The sequence below is a fragment of the Crinia signifera genome, chromosome 9 (genome assembly GCF_055691185.1).
Source record: "Crinia signifera chromosome 9, ASM5569118v1, whole genome shotgun sequence".
In the NCBI taxonomy this organism is placed as follows: Eukaryota; Metazoa; Chordata; class Amphibia; order Anura; family Myobatrachidae; genus Crinia; species Crinia signifera.
The window spans coordinates 141,509,832-141,528,863 of NC_139225.1; the positions used below are offsets into that span (position 1 = coordinate 141,509,832).

Below are 19,032 nucleotides of genomic sequence, written 5' to 3' on the forward strand. Positions count from 1 at the left end.
ATTCCTCCAACCACACAGCTGCTATATCTAATTTAATAAAAACAAAAATAATACTTGTGCTGTGTGGGACTGTAAAAAAGAATTCCATGCTGCTTGTGCACTGACGTCTGCCACTGAGTGCCATGGCCAAGCAGTACCTAATAAGAAAATTAATTATTATAAATTCTGCTGGTGCACAATACTAGTATTGCTGACGTATCTACCTGTCTTGTGCCTAGTACTACTGTCTTATCTACCTGTCTGGTGCCTAGTACTGCCATATCTACCGTCTGGTCTGGGGCTCACTGCCTAATACTGCCGTATCTACCTGTCTGATCTGGGGCTCACTGCCTAATACTGCTGTACCTGTCTGGTCAGCGGCTCACTGCCTAATTTTTTTTGGAGCCTTGAGACTTTTAGGGATGCTGTACTAGCCGACACCTTTAGGTGGACTCTGGTCTGTCTTGTATCAAGCACAGTGGTCTCATGTGCATGAGATTGTTCTCTGTCCTCTTTTAAAATTGTGTCACCATCACCATCTTCATGGGTGAGAATGTGATCTCCCTGACTTGGGGGAGTCAGGGCTGGGGCAGGAAGGGTACAGGCTGAGTGGGGGTAGGGCACCCTTGTACTCTGCTGCTTTTGCCGGCTCCGGCCGGTAGCGTCTCCCTGGTGTCACGGCTGGCACTCTGCAGGGCCTCCCTCTTGCCTTCCTCATGATGCTGGCTGCTGGCTCTCTCTGTGTGCGCCGCTGTCCATCACCGCCGGGTCTCCTGCACGGAAACGCTGCCCGGCTCTCTCCTCTCTAGCGGGTCTCACTTCTGCACGCTTCCAGGCTGCGCACTCTGCTGCTCTCCTCTCTGTGGATCTTTAGGGTGCCCAGCCTGTCTTCTCTCTCTAAGCACGTGTCATCCTCTCTCACGCTGCTGCAAACCCTCCTCCGTCACGCTGCACAGTTTCATTTCACCTCTGACCTCTCCTTTTGCGCTCCCTGGGCAGCCAATCAGGGGGGTGTCAGGCTCCCTGCACGTGGACTGAGCTGGGGCTGTTTAACCCCTCACATCCCTGCAGTTTTCCTCTGAGCAGCATTGGCTGCAATTAAACTTCTTTGTGGGCACTCCAGGGGCACAGGGGGTATCCTGTAGTGGGCTGCCACACAAGCCCATTCACATTTTTTGAAATATGGCTATCCACAGGTTGTTCAGTCTGCCATTTGAGATTGGGATCTTTCAGCACAGAGACAAACTGCACATCAGGGTCAGGATTAGGAAAGTTGTTAAACGGGGTTTCGACCATGAATCAATCACATCATTAAATTACTTAATAATCAATCAATCAATCAATCAATCATAATCACAGTCAAGCCAGATAGGGGTCTTGTTAAATATTAAACTGACCAAAACAGATACACACACAACTAATACTGCCTCATCTACCTGTCTGGTCTAGTGCCCACTGCCTAGTACTACCGTATCTACCGTCTGGTGCCTAGTACTTCCTAGTACTGCCTTATCTACCGGTCTTGTGCCTAGTACTGCAGTATCTACCGTGTGGTGTCTAGTACTGCTTCATCTACCTGTCTGGTCTGGTGCCCACTGCTGAGAGTCATTCGTATGAGGGACTTGTCTTTTAAATGCATACAACTGATTGCATTCCACTAATGAGAGTAATTGATTGCTGCACCAATCGCCCACTGCTCCTCGGCTGCACTGTGTAAACAGTGCACAATCAAGCCAGATAGGGGTCTTGGTGCTTGTTTTGAGGTTGTAGCAGGGGAGTGCAGCTACGAGTCGTAACACCTTGAGAGAAGATCAGTACTTCTCTACCGGCAAAGGACATCCTCCTCGACAGAGCGCACAGCTTCACGAGGGACGCATGTGAAGCAGTGAGCAAAGGGAACACCCGCCTAGCGAGCCAGATCATCTGAATCCACCCTAGCGATCAATAGAGTTACAGAAGTCGCAGCCAGATAGAACTCTTCCAGCTGCCACCTAGTCATTGATTAGCCCCCCACTCCACGCATTAGGCAATGATTGACGAGACGAATGGTAATAATAAATAATAAATGAATAATATTACTAATCACCAAATTAAAAATCAGATGAAATTAATTATAAATAATCATAATCACAATCAAGACAGATAGGGGTCTTATGAAATATTAAACTGACCAAAACAGATACACACTCTGCACCATCGAGCAGGTGATCACTGACATGCCAGGTGCAACGGTCTTTAGCACCCTGAATGCCAAGTGTGGGTTTTGGCAGATCCCTCTGGACAGAGCCTCTTCCATGCTTACTGCCTTCATGACCCCTATTGGGTGCTACGTCTTCCTACGCATGCCCTATGGCATCACCACGGGCAGCAAAGTTTTCCAGCGCTGCATGGAGCAACAGTTCGCTGTCTCTCCCTTTGACATCATCGCTATCAGCATCCTCCTTATCTGCACAGCCGGGTCCATCAGTTACTCCCACTGCTGCAACCAATGCTAGTGATGGTTACGCATGCCCTATGGCATCACCACGGGCAGCGAAGTTTTCCAGCGCTGCATGGAGCAACAGTTTGCTGGCTTTCCATTTGACATCATCGCTGTCAGCATCCTCCTTATCTGCACAGCCGGGTCCATTAGTTACTGCCACTGCTGCAACCAATGCTAGTGATGGTTTACATTACATTACATCTTCCATCTGCCACCTTAAAATTGATTAGCCCACTCCCCTACACCCATTAGGCAATGATTTAAGAAACGACTGGTAATAATAAATGAATAATAATCACAAAATTAAACAATCAGATTACATTATCACACAATCAAGCCAGATAGGGGTCTTGTTGGATGTTAAAGTGATCGAAACAGTTACACACTTGCAGACAAACTCTGTGCTGCACAAAATGCCCACCGCTCCTTGGCTGCACATGGTAAACAGTGCATGATCAAGCCAGATAGGTATCTTTTATGGGCCTATTTTTTTAAACTGCCATCATGTCTGCCGCTGCAGTGCCACTCTTACATGAGCCACGTGTTTGTGCCGCACACTTGTGTGGCTTAGCATAGTTATCCAGCTACCTCAGTGCAAACTTTGGCAATAAAAACAATATTGTGAGGTGTTCAGAATACACTGGAAATGAGTGTAAATGAATGTTATTGAGGTCAATATAGCGTAGGAGCAAAAAAAACACCAAATTCTGCAATTTTAGCTGTTTTTAGGCTTTTTTAACAAAAAAAATCAGAACCCAAAACCCAAATAAATCCAAACACAAAACACTTAGGAGGTGTTTTGCTAAAACCCATTAGAACCCAAAACCTCAAGGTAATCAGAACCCAAAACCCGAAAAGTGGCCGGTGCACATCTCTAATATATATATATATATATATATATATATATATATATATATATATATATATATATATATATGTTGAATTACACCACACTGCAGATGTTTGGAGCACATCATAAATGCACAATTACAGTATAATTCAATATATGATAAGCAACTATCTAAATATAGGGTATTTAAACCTCTTTTGCTATGATGGGGCTCATTCACAAGTGGGCGCTGTAATGATTTTGGCCAATGTTTAAAGATCTGCCACCGCACGTGCGGATATTGGATTGCAATGTTACCATCACTTCCCCAAGCACATCAGCATGAGTGACCAGGGGCATTTCAAGAGAGGAAAGGATCCACGTGCAGCTCCTGCAGCGGGACCCCTCCTCCCTGTGCATTCTCAGGTCTCCAGGAACATGGCGCCCGTGCCTTGTTCCCAGGGACATATGCACTGCGACCAGGGCCGGCGCCACCACTAGGCAAATCTAGGCATTTGCCTAGGGCGCCAGCCACTGGAGGGCGGCACTTCGCCCCTCGCATGGAGGCTGCAGGGGTGTCTGTGCCGGGTACCTGCGGCACTGTGTGATCTGGCGGCGGGGTCCCTGCAGTGATGCACGCTATCCGGCAGCCAGGCGGCGGGGCGTTTCTTGGTGCCTGGGGCAAGGCAGTAATTTGGTGCCCCCCCTCCCCCACACACACAACCCCCCCCCCCCAGGGCCGCCAAAAGCGGGGTGCCAAGGGTACAGCTGTCCCGGGCAGGGCACTCTGCATTTAAAAGGAGCACCTCTACCTTCTGTCTACTTCAGATGTGGACATTTTTGTAGGGGTGCAGGGTCTCTGTCTACATGGGGACAGAGACCATGCACCCCTACAGCCAGTGACGGCTTAAGCCTTCGGGGGCCTGGGGCACGTTAGACAGGGGGGCCACCTTGCACTCCTCATTACTGGCTGCACAGGAGAATATTACACTGTCAAAACATAGAATAAAGGCAGCATAAACTTGGTCAGGGGGGGAATTAATAATATATAATATACTGTGGCCAAAAGGGGGGGTCTCATTTGCATATGCCACACCCCCTTTTTGAGCGCTAGTGTCCGTATTCCACCTTTTTAAAAGTTGCTAAGTGTGCTATTACTGCTGGATTGCTTTTATTATATATATTTTTTTATATTATTTGCCCATAATTCCACTTAATCTTAATAAAATTTAATACTAATATTATTTATTTATTTTATTACCAGTGGGACCATACCTTAGTGGAGAATTCATGTTTTTCATAAACAATAATAAATAACCGGAAATCGAGTACTTGTGAATCAGTAGGAATCCCACAAAGATTGGTGAAGGTATGACATCTTCCTCCTATATAAGAATAATGAACCAAAATATCTCTTCTGTATATTTTTAAGTTTTTTTTGTCCTATGGCAAAACAAAAATCAAGTTAATTCACCTCTTACAAAAAGAATTTCTGCGATCTGTCCATCTGTTCCTCATTTATACAACTGTTTGTAAAATAGAAGTCATTAACATAATTATGTCTTTCCTTTTTGCATGTTGACTGCTTACCAATATGTTCAATTTTTTTAGATTTATATAATGTACCCCTGATGAAGTCTCGTAGTGAGACAAAACGCGTTGGGTACATGGTTTCATCTACTATTTGAGAAAATCCTCTGACAATGAACGACCATGAAATACTTGTGTTAATGTTTGTATTTTAATAAATGTTTTATATTTAAGAATATTGTCTATGGATATGTAAGATAAAGAAAGACAAAAAATATATATTGTTAATTATTGGGCGCGCTATAACATTTTTGTGGTGGTATTTTGTGTTGTAAAAGCGTCACTAGTAGGAGGCTATAACTAGTAGGAGGCTATAACTAGTAGGAGGCTATAACTAGTAGGAGGCTATAACTAGTAGGAGGCTATAACTAGTAGGAGGCTATAAGACTCACTATTAGGAGGCTATAACTAGTAGGAGGCTATAACTAGTAGGAGGCTATAACTAGTAGGAGGCTATACAACTCACTAGTAGGAGGCTATAACTAGTAGGAGGCTATAACTAGTAGGAGGCTATAACTAGTAGGAGGCTATACAACTCACTAGTAGGAGGCTATAACTAGTAGGAGGCTATAACTAGTAGGAGGCTATAACTAGTAGGAGGCTATAAGATGATAACGTAACCAGCACTACTAATAATATCCACACAGCACATGTCCCATCATTGGTGGCAGCTGAGGAGGAAAACTTGCGTGCACCCCAAAATAGGGGGTATGGCCTATGATCGCAGTACTCCTATGCCCCATTTTCCCACTGTGGGGGCATGGCCACCACTCTTTGAGCTTTTGCCCATGCCCACAGCACCTCTGTCTTGCTGAATAGACACTGTGCACGGCATCTATTCACCTCTGCATGCACCAGGGGGACACCCAACCAACTGCCCCCCCCCCCCCCCCTCCCTGGACCAGAGGCAGAACTACCATGGGTGCAGTGCACCGGGGCCCCTGAGGTCTATGGGGCCCAATGCTGCACCTGCCACCCACTATTTTTCACAGTCACTCTCTGCCACCCCCTGCCTCTCCCTGTCAACCCTCTGCCGTTTTGCATTGTGATCTTGGGGTGGAGCAGGGCGGCCCAAATTATAATTTTGCACCTGGGCTCACCAACCATAAGTTTTCGGGACAGTTAGGAGGTATGACACAGATGTCAGTGGGAGGTATTAGGGCATACTTGCCTACCTTTGAAAACAATTTTCAGGGAGATTATAGTTGGTAGTAGAATATTGCACAGCGTCCCATCAAGGGGGCGTGTCATGCTCTACCCAAAGGGCATGTCTAGTTCCATATATGGGCGTATATGTGCTTAAATGCTTGTTGCAAGATATTTCTAGATAACATTAGTAACTATATACTTTGGGAAATGTATCAAGTATTCATAATAACAGTGAAGGGGCGTGGCTTGGCTGAGCATGTGAGTGGCTGTGTTCTCACAGAGCTCCCCATTTATCCTGTTATAAATCCTTAATCCTGAACCATCTATCTATCTGGACACCCCATATCTCCCCCACCACATCCCTGGAACCTACTGACACGGATTGGTGAGGGGTTTGTGCCGTGACTGCCATCTTGGGAGACGGAGTGACCGGACTCCGTGCCTCCTGTTTCCCCTACCTCCTCCTCCACTTGGACTCAGCGGGCTGCATCGCCCCTCCACCGCAGGTCCTGCTCCCAGGCTGAGCGACGGAGCTCCAGCACACGGCTCCGATGTGAACCCGCGGCCTCGTCCCCCCGCTCGGCGCAAATAGCCTGGAGCGGTAGATTGGACGTGGGGACTCGGCGCCCACCACCCCTACAGCCATCGGAGGGCAGCGGTCCCCCTAGGAGGATACACGGCGGGTGAGTCGGACCGGTTCAGCGGCTGCCGACGGTCGGGGGAGGGGCGGAGGCGCTCGGCGCCATCTTGGATCACTTGGCTATCTGTGTCACCCGGCCCTGGCGTCTCACGCTGTGCTCTGTCATCCTGACCTGTGATCCCTCTCCCCTAATACATCCAGTGCTTGGGGTGGGCTCTCCTAGCTCACACACTCTGCCCTCTATGCTTGTAGGGCTCCTTACTGGCATTCTGTTGCTTAGCATTTAAGGCACCTAAAGAGATAAAGCCAGTTATAGGGTCTGTGCTCTCTGATATTGCCTATGGGGCTCTTCCACTACAAGTGACAAACACCTGAAGGATTAACCCCTTATGCTGTGACCTTGTGCTCTTCGATATTGCTCCTGTGACTCTCACATTGGCTTCAGCTGATACCTGAAAGGTTAACCCCTGATACACTGACTCTGGGCTCTCTGATATTGCTTTTGCTACTCTGCCACTAACTACACCCGTCACCTGAAAGACTGATACCCTGTACAGCCACTCCTGGGCTTCCTGTTACTGCCTGTTATTCCCCCCCTTGACTCTGCTCCCCCAACACTTCAAAACTACAACCTCTGTCGCTCAAATATACACCCCACTGGACATTTGGCGGGATACCCTGCTCTACCCTCCACCATTAACCATGGTGAAAACCGGCACTGCGTCCGCCGCCACTAGGCTGGAGAAATATGCCCGTGGCTCCCAACCCCCCTCCTCAGCACACTCCTCACAAGCACTCTAACCCCCCGCCATCTCCTCAGGAGGGAGAGGAACTCCCCCCTGCTGAAAACCCCGTCCACTCCACACAGCAGATCCTTTTGGCCATTTCAGCATCCGAGCAGACGGTCATGGACAAAATTGGCCAGGTTCAATCTGACATATCCCTCATACGCCATGACATGCAAAAAGTAAGAGAACGGGTGGGAGAAGCTGAACACCGGATATCTGACCTGGAAGATACAACCAACCCCCTAAAAACAGCAGTGGCTGATCTCACCACACAAATGGCAGCTGTCAAGTCAAAACTGTCGGATATGGAGGGACGGCTTCGTCGCAACAATGTGCGGTTTGTTGGTCACCCGGAGAGGGTGGAGGGCTCCTCCCCCGAGAGATTCCTTGAGAGATGGCTCCTGGAGCTGTTCTCCCCGGGGGACTTCAGCAAACAATTCGCCGTGGAGAGAGCCCATCGCTTGCCCTCAGGGGCCCCGCCACCAGGCGCTCCTCCGCGCACATTTATTGCCCGCTTCCTACATTACAAAGACAGAGATGCAGTTCTTCATCTAGCTCGTTAAAAAAGGCCCGCTTAAAGTCGACAACCAGGTGGTGGCAGCAAACCCAGATTTTGCAGCGGACATTCAGAAGACCAGGGCCCAGTTTCTGCAGGTTAAGCGTAGGCTACGTGACCGTCAAGTCCAATACTCTATGCTCTTCCCCGCACGCCTTCGGGTGGTGGCGGACGGCAATACACACTTCTTCAACTCCCCTCAGGAAGCTGAGCAGTGGCTGGACCGCAGACCACGGTGACTGTACTGCTAATCCCTCAGTGAGCATAATGGGTCTACCCTATTATAAGTGGGGCATTTGACTCCTTTGATTCTTCTGTTTTGAGCCGCTAATATCTATTTTATTTTTATTTTTTTGACCTAGGCTCCAGATAGCATTCTCCGTCACTTAATATAAGTTTTTGTATGGTTCAGGATTTCCTTAATCTAAAGTAGCTCGATGCAAGGAAATAGTTTCTTTTATAGGCGACCACTGGTCTCTATACCCCTTAGTTTACACAGTTAATCTACTGGTTGGGTTAATTTAGTTTTAGCTGTTAAATGGGATCCAAAGTATATCTAAAGTTTGGTAGGTATGCCGGGTGGGACGGGAGTTTGGGTTTTTTCCTTTCTTTTTTCTTTTCTTGATGATTTATTATGTTTTTTTTTTATTTTCAATTGCAATGCTGTCCAAATGGGTACTGTACTTTATATCTGAACTATTTGTCTGCACTGATTATTGAGACTATAGGATGGGTGGATAGTGATGGGGCTTCTCACTTGCCAACTGCTGCTTGGGTGACGCTGGGGCGGACAGGGCCTCCTTTCTGCCTATACCTCTGCCTCTGCCCATGCTGTTTTGCCCTATTGAGGCCTACCCTCTCTCTTCCTGCCGTGGTGGCGGTTTCCCCTCCCTCCTTCTCCCCCGTGCCCTCTTTAAGCTATGTCTCCTCCAATTAGTGTTGCGGAGCTCCGCATACTCGGCTGGAATGTGAGGGGTCTGAACGACCGGGTTAAACGCTCCCTCGTCCTCTCCGAAATAAAGAAACGTGGAGTGGATGTGGCCTGTCTCTCAGAGACCCATCTGATGGGCACCAAGACTTTGTCCCTCAAAAAGCCCTGGGTGGGAAACATGTTCCACTCTCTCCAATAACGCCCACGGGGATAACAATATTGATAAAAAAAAAACATTAATTTCCACCTCACCCATCACCAAATTGACCAGTATGGACGATATGTGTTCCTTAGAGCTACAGTTAACCATATTACTATGAATATACTTGCTATATATACATACCTCCCCCCTATAATAACGACATCCTTAAGAAAGCTGTGACATTTCTCTCCTCCTTCCCATCGGCCCCTGTTGTCTGTATTGGGGACTTTAATAATATTCTGGATAGGTCCCTGGACAGGCGGTCGGGTGTGTGTGATCCCACCTGTCCCCCCTCTCCCTCCCCTACTCCATTCTCCAAACTAATAAATGAACTCGACCTGGTTGATGCCTGGAGACATAGACATCCGAGCCAGAGGCAGTTCTCCTGCTACACGGCGGGCCATCAATCTTTCTCCAGAATAGACCTTGTACTGGTCTCCCCAGACTTGTTGCCCAAAACTCTGTCGGTGGAGTACCTCCAGAGGGGGATATCGGACCATTCTCCCCTAGCTATCACGCTTGATCTGATGCCCGCTAGAGGCGCCAGTACCTGGAAGCTTAATCCGTTCTGGCTCACTTTACTGACAGACAGTGATGTGCTCCTGGAGGAGTGGTCTGATTTCCACATGGACAATACTTCGTGCCCTAGCCCAGTTATTAAACACGAGACATTTAAGACTGTTATCCGTGGCTCCCTCCTAAAGAGAATAGCCAAAATTAAGAGGGCTGGTAGGGAGGAGGAGGTTAGGCTTGAGGATGCATGTTCACGTTGCGAGAGCACATACTGTACTTGAATTCTGGCCTCCCGGGGATAGATTGGCGTGGGATGTGGCCCGTAAACTTTGGACCGACCATCTGTTTGATAAGTCCAAACGCAAACTCCTTTTCTCAGCGCACGCCAGATATTCCCAATCAGATGTGGGGGGGTAGCTACATGGCCTATCTGGCCCATGACGAGAGATCTTCCAGCTCCATTCAAAAGATACGCGACCCCCTAGGTGTGGAACACTTCACCACGCCGGAAATAGCACAAACCTTCCTATCCTTGTATTCATCGCTATACTCGTCCCGGGCTACATATACCCCTTACCAATTAGAGCAATACCTCTCGGGAGTTAACATACCTCCCCTCTCTCAACAGTCTGTTGCCCTTCTGGAAGCAGATATAACCTCCTCTGAGATAGAGTCTGCAATTGCCTCTTTCCCCAACAAAAAAGCCCCTGGTTGTGATGGTATACCGATAGAGGTGTACAAAAAATACAGGGACTATTTTGTGCCCTATCTTCTCCAACTGTACACTGATTTAAAAAGGGGGGGCGCTCTTCCACAGTCCATGGTGGAAGCTACTATTGTAGGAATCCCCAAACCTGGGAAGGATCCCTCCCTCCCAGATTCCTACCGCCCCATTTCACTCCTGTCAACGGACGTGAAAATATTAGCATAAATACTAGCTACCAGACTTAATGCGGTGGTCATCTCGGTTATCCACGAGGACCAATCTGGCTTTATGCTGGGCCGCTCCACCACTCGAAACCTTAGGAGACTCTTTTGCCACCTGCAGGGGGGGACTGGGGCGGGGTCGGGGCAGTGGTGGTGTCTTTGGACGCCGCCAAGGCCTTTGACTCTGTTGAGTGGGACTATTTGTGGGCGGTTCTACGGCGCTTTGCCTTTGGCCCCAATTTTATTGACTGGGTCCGCCTGCTGTACTCCTCACCTGTGTCCCGCATTTTGGTCAATGGGTTTGTGACCTCGGCATTTCCACTGGGCAGGGGTACTAGACAGGGCTGTCCGCTCTCACCTGCCCTTTTTGCCCTTGCCATTGAACCCTTGGCCATCATGCCACGTGACTCCCCAATCATTCGAGGTATCCCTTTGGGTGGATGGGAAGATGTTGTTGCCCTATATGCCGACGACACTCTTTTATTTCTTAACAATGCTGGGGCTTCCTTGGAGGGGATGCTACAGATAGTGGAATCCTTTGGGACATTCTCGGGTTTGCTCATTAATTGGGGGAAATCCAGTATTCTCCCCCTCTCGGGTAAGATCCCAGACGGAATATCGTCCACCTCCCCGCTTCAGTGGGTCCTTAAGTGTAAATACCTGGGAGTCTGGATCACCCCTAAAATATCAGAATTTGTATCCCTTAACATTGACGCGGTCACTAAGGAACTTAAAAAGAAAATACACCAATGGAAGAAACTCCCCCTAATTGTTATGGGCCGAATCAACCTTATTAAAATGTCCATACTCCCTAAGTACCTATACCTGCTCCAGCACGCCCCGATCTATATACCTAAACGAGTATTCATGGCTATTAATACCCTCCTCTCCTCCTTCATCTGGGCGAATAGACCACCTAGGATTGCACTTAAGACACTCACTAAGCCTAGAGTGGATGGTGGTCTGGGACTCCCGGACTTCCGAGTCTACTACTTGGCGGCCCAGCTGATGCACCTGTCAGACTGGATATTGGGTAGAGCAGGTCCTACCTTTGAGAGCTCCTATGCCGAGTGTGTGGGGTCCCCCCCCCCCCCTTCAGTTTCTTCTTTCTTCACCCCTCACACCCACCCTCTCTCCTCTCTTTAGACAGGCACTACTAGTATGGCGGCAGACTCACAAAACTTGCACCTGGGTTGGGGTTGATGGGGATACCCCCCTGTGGCACAATAAGGAATACCCTGAATTTAAGCAACTCTCCTATGATGGTTTCTGGTTAAAGCCGGCCTTATATCCGTCTCCCAACTATTTCTTGGGGGAACGTTAAAAACATTTCAGCAACTCTCTGAGGAATTTCAAATAGCTAATAGTTCCTTTTACCACTACTTGCAGCTTAGACACGCAACCCAAACTCAGTTTAAAGACTCCCCCCCCTCTACTTCTGACTCCCCAATCAAAACCCTCCTTCAAAATTTGGCCACCACGAAACAAGTTTCCACCTTATATAAATGTATTGTTAACCGAATAAATACTAATAGTCTCGACTCCCTTAAATCCAAATGGGAGCTCAATATTGGGCCACTGGATGGGGAGCAATGGGCCGAGATCCTTGACTCGGTCAGATATGCCACTCCCTGCCTGAAATATCAGCAAATTTCATTTTATGTGCTGCACAGAGCCTATCGCTCTCCAGCGTCAATGCTCCGAGCATTGCTCCCAGCATTGCTGACGACGCCTGCCCCAGGTGTGACTCGCCCGGCGCGGACTTCTGGCATATGCTATGGTCCTGCCCACCAGTGCTGGCCTTCTGGGAGGCGGTATGGGCTGACATAACTACTACTGAACCGTCTCTCCCCCCCATGAACCCCAGATGGTGTATGTTTGCTCTAGGTATTGAGGAATCCTACTCGCCTCCAATATACAAATATGTCATCTGTCTGACCACCCTGGCGAAGGTCCTGATTGCCAGGAGATGGTTTGATATCTCGCACCCGAGTATATACAGGTGGAGAGCCCTTGTCAACGAGGTCCAGGGATGGCGCCACCACTAGGCAGTGTTAGGCATTTGCCTAGGGCGCCGGCCACTGGGGGGCGGTAGTTGGGAACAGGGCAGGAGGGAGAGCTGGAGGTCTGGCTTAGCGGACAGGAGGGAGGGCTTGCTGCGCTGTGTGCAGTTCAGTCCCGGACCCCGGTGCATGTTAACTGACATTTTCCTTCACCCGCACCGCGTACAGCCGCTCAGCCGGGCAGCGTCTGAGGGTGAGCCAAGTGCTCAGCGCTGCCCGGCTGAGCGGCTGTACACAGTGCGGGTGGAGGAAGGAAGATGTCAGTCACACTGCACCGGGACTGAACTGTGAGGCCTCCCTCCTGCCCGCTGAGCTCTCCAGCTCTCCCTTCCGCCCGCTGAGCTAGACCTGAGCGCCTCATCTCCTGAAGGGTGAGTAATATATACACCGGATCCCCCCCCCCCTCCAGGAGCAGCACGGCGGCTTATTCCTCCCCACCTCCACCCGTGGAGCGGGTGAGCTCCGGGATGCCCCCCTGCCTGGGGCGCTCCGGCGCCTTGCACCGGCACTGACGAGGTCACTGGCCACGAAAGATTCACCTACAGATCAAGAGGCTCACTCGCCCCCTACATAGCTAAGTGGAGTAGATGGACCTCTTCTAGATTTGCCCTGTCCACAGATCCCCAGCAGAATTTGTCTGAGCGTTAATACCCATTAGGGTTCTTACTGCTCACTTATCCTCTCCCCAGGATGGTTTGGACAAGGCCACTTCATACCCCTTCTGTTTAGCAGAAATAATAACCGGTTAAGTGTGCTATGCCCATCTTTTCTCTTTCTTCTTTGCATTGCAATTTCTTGCAGTTGTTCTTTTTTCTTTTCTTTGTAGTTGGTTCTGGGGTGGGGAGAAGGTACCCTATCTTAGGGGCACCGGGCTAAGTTTATAAAAAAAAATTTTAACATGTAAATGATCCATATGCATATGCTGTACGGGTATTAAACCCACTCAAACAAGTGATCCTACTGAACAAGAACAAAACTTGACACTGACACCAATGGAAGGCTAACGCTTGTTTATTGTTAGTAGATATTTTGTGCACTGATTTACTGCTGTTAATAAAAATCACTCAATTTAAAAAAAAAAGTATTCATAATAACAGTGCTGCCTGCAATATCTGATTTTATATATCTCTGATTTCACCCCACCCCCCCACCCCCCCCCCCCCCCCACCCCAAAAAAAGTAACAGCTTCATAAGGTGGGTTAGGAGAAATCAGGGAGATTTCGAGATTTTTCAGGGAGAGAGGGAGATTGCTCCTATTTCGGGAAGTCTCCTGCAGAAGTCTCCTACAGGAGGGTAGGCAAGTATGTGGTAAGGTTATACATAAACTTGCTGTCTCAGCTGCATGTTGCTTAGGATAATAGTTTGCTTATTCTTACCACACCTATTTCCCAGCTACAACAGCCTGGTTTCTTTGATGTCAAATCAGGCAGAGATTGCTTAACTGTGGGCGAGTTCATGTGGTGGGGAATGCAAGAAATGAGTCCATACTGAGAGGTAACATAATCTGCTCAGTCAGGACATGTTATAAGAGGAGACTGGTTGTGATTGGTCGGCGGGAAGAGGACGCTGTTAGTTTCCTGTTTTCTACAGTTCTAAACCACAGCTATACGTCCAGCACTTACTGTATGAAGGAAGGGCATTCATCCTGTTATCGCTGCTCAACGTTACACAGCCTACAGACATCTCAGGTGAGTGGATTAGATAGATAGATAGATAGATAGATAGATAGATAGATAGATAGATAGATAGATAGGAGTCACTGTTGGTCTGGGAGAAATTGCTTACTGTTTTTACTATAATGTCATTTTCAGTCCCTCACTTATAGTATGTATTGCTTATTACAGAGCTGGTGAGTTACTGTTGCAGGATACAAAGTCTTATATATATAAGGTAAGTAGTAAGAAGCGATGTATTAAATGGTAAGTGTGATGAAACAAGTGCACGATTACATCCACACTCCCAGCATAATTCCACCTGACAACAGTGGAAAGTCACTTTTGAGTGCAAATAATCACATTACCGTTACCACTGTGAAGTAGGCACCAGAAGCACGGGCATGCAGGGTCGTAACTACCGGTATGCCAGTGGTGCCTTGTCTACAGCTTATAGGCACTGTGGGCGCAGTACCACCAACAGCACCCGGCCTCGTGACTCTGCCACCCGCCTGCCTAAATATGATTGTCCGATCTGGCCGTGGATGGAAGCAGCAGCACTGGCCGGCTATGTGGCTACTTCTCACAGCACCCTCAGTGTTGGCTAGCTTCTTATGTATAGACAAAACGGAAGTTTATGCCAGTCGCACAGGAGAATATGATATCAATTAAATTCGGTGGACCCTTATGTACGGGTTATTGCGAATTTCACAGTAGAACCAAAAAGGGTGTGCTACCATTACACATTGGATATTGAGAACAAAGCGAGAGAAAGGAAAAGAATGTCTTTGGTTGGTGCACCTAAGAATTATGTACAATAAAATGTAACTTTTATTTGGAGTTTCTAAAAGGAAAAACACACAAACATACATGTAAACAGACTGGTGAAGATAATCTCCGGGTGTGTATATCGAATATCGAATCTCAGAGAACCTAATTTGCGGTTCTTATTTCACACACTATGAGATCGATTAATCAATTGCGGCTTATCCGGCAAACATAGTAACCCTTGTTAATAATCTGCTATAGGTTGGGTTTTTAACTATAATTTGTTCTATAAATATAAAGGCTGAATGGTAAGTCCCAGCAAAAGAAAAACAGGAATGTCCTGTTTATATGGGTGCACCTATCATAATTACAATTTGTACTTTTATTAGGTATACTTTAAGAAATACTGCGAATTGTTTAAAAAAAAATAGGGAGAATGGACAAACAACAATTAAAGTAGGAAATCACAAATAGTAAAATAAAGGTGGCAGACAGGCTGCTCTCTCCAAATTCACTTCTATAGTAAGGACGGATTGGTGTGTGAGTATTGAAGGTGTTTGGTGTATTCACACAATAGATGTCTTCACCGTTAGTATCCACAAAAAATAGGGAGAATGGACAAACAACAACAGCCTGTCTGCCACCTTTATTTTACTATTTCTGATTTCCTACTTTAATTGTTGTTTGTCCATTCTCCCTATTTTTTTAAACAATTCGCAGTATTTCTTAAAGTATACCTAATAAAAGTACAAATTTTAATTATGATAGGTGCACCCATATAAACAGGACATTCCTGTTTTTCTTTTTCTGTGACATATCTCACTGTCCTGGGGTAGCACACCTCCTCTTTCAGTCATTTCTATATTAAACTGAATTTGGGGGTCAGTTAAGACACTTATTGTGTAGTCTTGTGCGACCAATCTTTCTCCTCTTGGTCTGAATGGTATGTCCTGCTGTGCAGAGTTAACCTTTGGCGCTAGGTGCAGATGGTGGTTCCGTCACCCGCCCAATGGTTTAATCACTACTGCTGCTACTGACTGCAGCCATTGATTCCCTTGTTGCCAGGGAGTGTCTGAGGTATGTGCCCGTGCACGGCCTCAGGGATGCGAGCTGCTTGCTGAGGTGGGGTGACAGACGTCAGACACCCCACTTCTCAACAGAGGGTTCCGTGTACAGCGGAGACCCGTGAGCGCAACGTTACATAAATCAAAAATACATTGATATGTGTGGAGGGGGTATCGGGGGACACACTCTGTTGAGAAGTGTGGTGTCTGACATCTGTCACCCCACCTCATCAAGCACCTTCCATCCCTGAGGCCGTGCACAGGCACATACCTCAGACGCTCCCCATCTCATAGCAGATTATTAACAAGGGTTACTATGTTTGCCGGATAAGCCGCAATTGATTAATCAATCTCATAGTGTATGAAGTAAGAACCGCAAATTGGGTTCTCTGAGATTCGATATACATACCAGGAGATTAACACGTTACACCCAATCCAATATTAGGGAAATAGTACATCTTAGGTGCACCAATCAAAGACATTATTTTCCTTTCTCTCGTTTAGCTTCTTATGTAGCAGTGCTACCCCTGCAGCTGTCACCGGTCCCTGCCTCCATTTTTTTTTTCAGAGTCCGAAACCACCCGCCCTCAACTAAACCCCACTCTTTTGACACACATGATGTGGTGTCGGCCAGCAGCCTATCAGAGCTCACAGGCCATCATCAACAGTTAGTTATTGGCTAGCAGACCGCGAGTTCCGAATGACTCACAAGCCGACACCATATTTGAAACATACAAAAAGAATTTTAGGAGGGCAGTGCTCTACTGTGGGTACTGATTGCCAATGATACACAAATAGGGTATGTTTTACCCGGCGTAGATCTCAGACAGCTTCTTTTCCACAGTTATTTTATATGATCACATGTAAATAAAATGAAAGACAAAAAAGAAATATATAGTGTAGTAGTCCCAAAACACAAAGTCTCTATGAATATAGGAATCCCACGGGACCACAAAGGCTGGGCACTTTTCTTCTATATTTCAAATGTGAAGTAAGAGGATCTTGGTTATGGGGTCACCTCGTGCATCTACAGGATATTCAGAATGCTTACACTCTGCTTACATGAAAAGGGTTAATACCCCATATATAAAGGTTTATTTTTAACGGAATCCTTCTGTGTCAGAAACTGTACAACAATGCTTACTTGGCCCTTACGTGTAAAAAGATGGTTGTATATAAAGGTTTCTTTACATAAATGTCTCAATCCAGTTCCATTTGGTAAAAAAGGTTTCTCTTTTATTATAAAATCACATAAAACACCGGTGCCAGATGTAATAGACAGCCAGAAGTCCTGAAAGGGGCCAGATGGAAAACCCGGGAAGCTCACTCACGGTTTGCTGGCGTACAAGGCAACTCGGCAACAGATACTCATCAGACAATAGTGGCACCCCACCAACGCGTTTCGACCTTTGAACAGTCTTTATCACGGTGGTGCCACACCTACTCCTCTGGCGGTTTATATACCCTCAGGTACAGATGACCTGATTAAGGGGCGTGTTCCACATAAACAGTAATCAATAAAATGCCATAACAAACATAAACATCTCACAGCATGTGTATAATATACATCCATTAAATACATCTCATGATACAATAATAAGAAAAATAAGTATAAATAGACGATTCTACCTAATTCCAGCATGTAAAGTTTAACCTGGAAGTCCTGATATGGTCATATAGGGCCTTATTTTGGTTCATTCTTTCTGACAAAATCCTTCTTAGATGGACAAAACCATGTGCACTGCAGGGGGGGCAGATGTAACATGTGCAGAGAGAATTAGATTTGGGTGAGTAATTTTGTTTCTGTGCAGGTAAAATACTGACTGCTTTATTTTTACACTGCAATATAGATCTCACTTTGAAGTAAAACCCCACCCAAATCTAATTCTCTCTGCACAAGTAACACCTGCCCCACCTGCAGTGCACATGGTTTTGCCCATCTAAGAAGGATTTTGTCAGAAAGAATGAACCAAAATAAGGCCCATAGTGCTGATATAAATGCTGCTCATCCTGTGTAAAATGAGGAAGTGTGCAGCCTCATACTTATCCCCATTCACTGATAGTAATGTATTAACCCTTTTTCATGTAAGCAGAGTGTAAGCATTCTGAATATCCTGTAGATGCACGAGGTGACCCCATAACCAAGATCCTCTTACTTCACATTTGAAATATAGAAGAAAAGTGCCCAGCCTTTGTGGTCCCGTGGGATTCCTATATTCATAGAGACTTTGTGTTGGGACTACTACACTATGTATTTATTTTTTGTCTTTCATTTTATTTACATGTGATCAGATGAAATAACTGTGGAAAAGAAGCTGTCTGAGATCTACACCGGGTAAAACATATCCTATTTGTGTATCAAGTATCATTGGCAATCAGTACCCACAGTAGAGCGCTGCTCTCCTAAAATTCTTTTTGTATATGCTTTGTTCTGACCAGGTTGATAACTCCTGGTAAAGGAGGTTAGCTGCACTTTTAATTGCGCACAAGAAATCCAACCTGTTTACCACCATATTTGAAATGTCCACCGGATGCACAGGAGGGGAGAAAAAGGCTACTTGTGTATTATCACGGCGCCCAGTTTTCCTACGTACGGCACCGCAGGCAAATCGCATCTCATCGCATGGGCCATTTTAAGGGTCATGCGAAGCGGTGCGATTTTTTTAATGTCATTTATTCACTGCTCTGTATGCCCCGGGGATCGCATCACATCGCATTGCACCTCCCGCATAGTCGCATGCGATTTTATAGGGTGTGCGATGCCATGACATTACCTATACTATAATATCATTGGATGACATACGATGAGGGTACCCCTCACTATCCACGCCATCCCGAAGCACGGCGAGCCCAAATCGTGGCGAGCGCAGCGGATTACTTTACACGCTTCGGGCTCGGT

The 19,032-nt window shown here is 46.9% G+C and overlaps 1 long non-coding RNA gene across 1 annotated transcript in view; it reads left to right on the forward strand.

Annotated features, from left to right (window-relative positions):
* Positions 1-14,014: 14,014 nt before the first annotated feature.
* The window catches only part of LOC146036154 (uncharacterized), an 81,529-nt gene continuing 76,511 nt past the window's right edge, over positions 14,015-19,032 (forward strand). The window contains exons 1-2 of the long non-coding RNA XR_014460782.1: positions 14,015-14,337; positions 14,494-14,539. This is a non-coding gene — a long non-coding RNA (uncharacterized LOC146036154). The remainder of the gene's footprint in view (positions 14,338-14,493; positions 14,540-19,032) is intronic.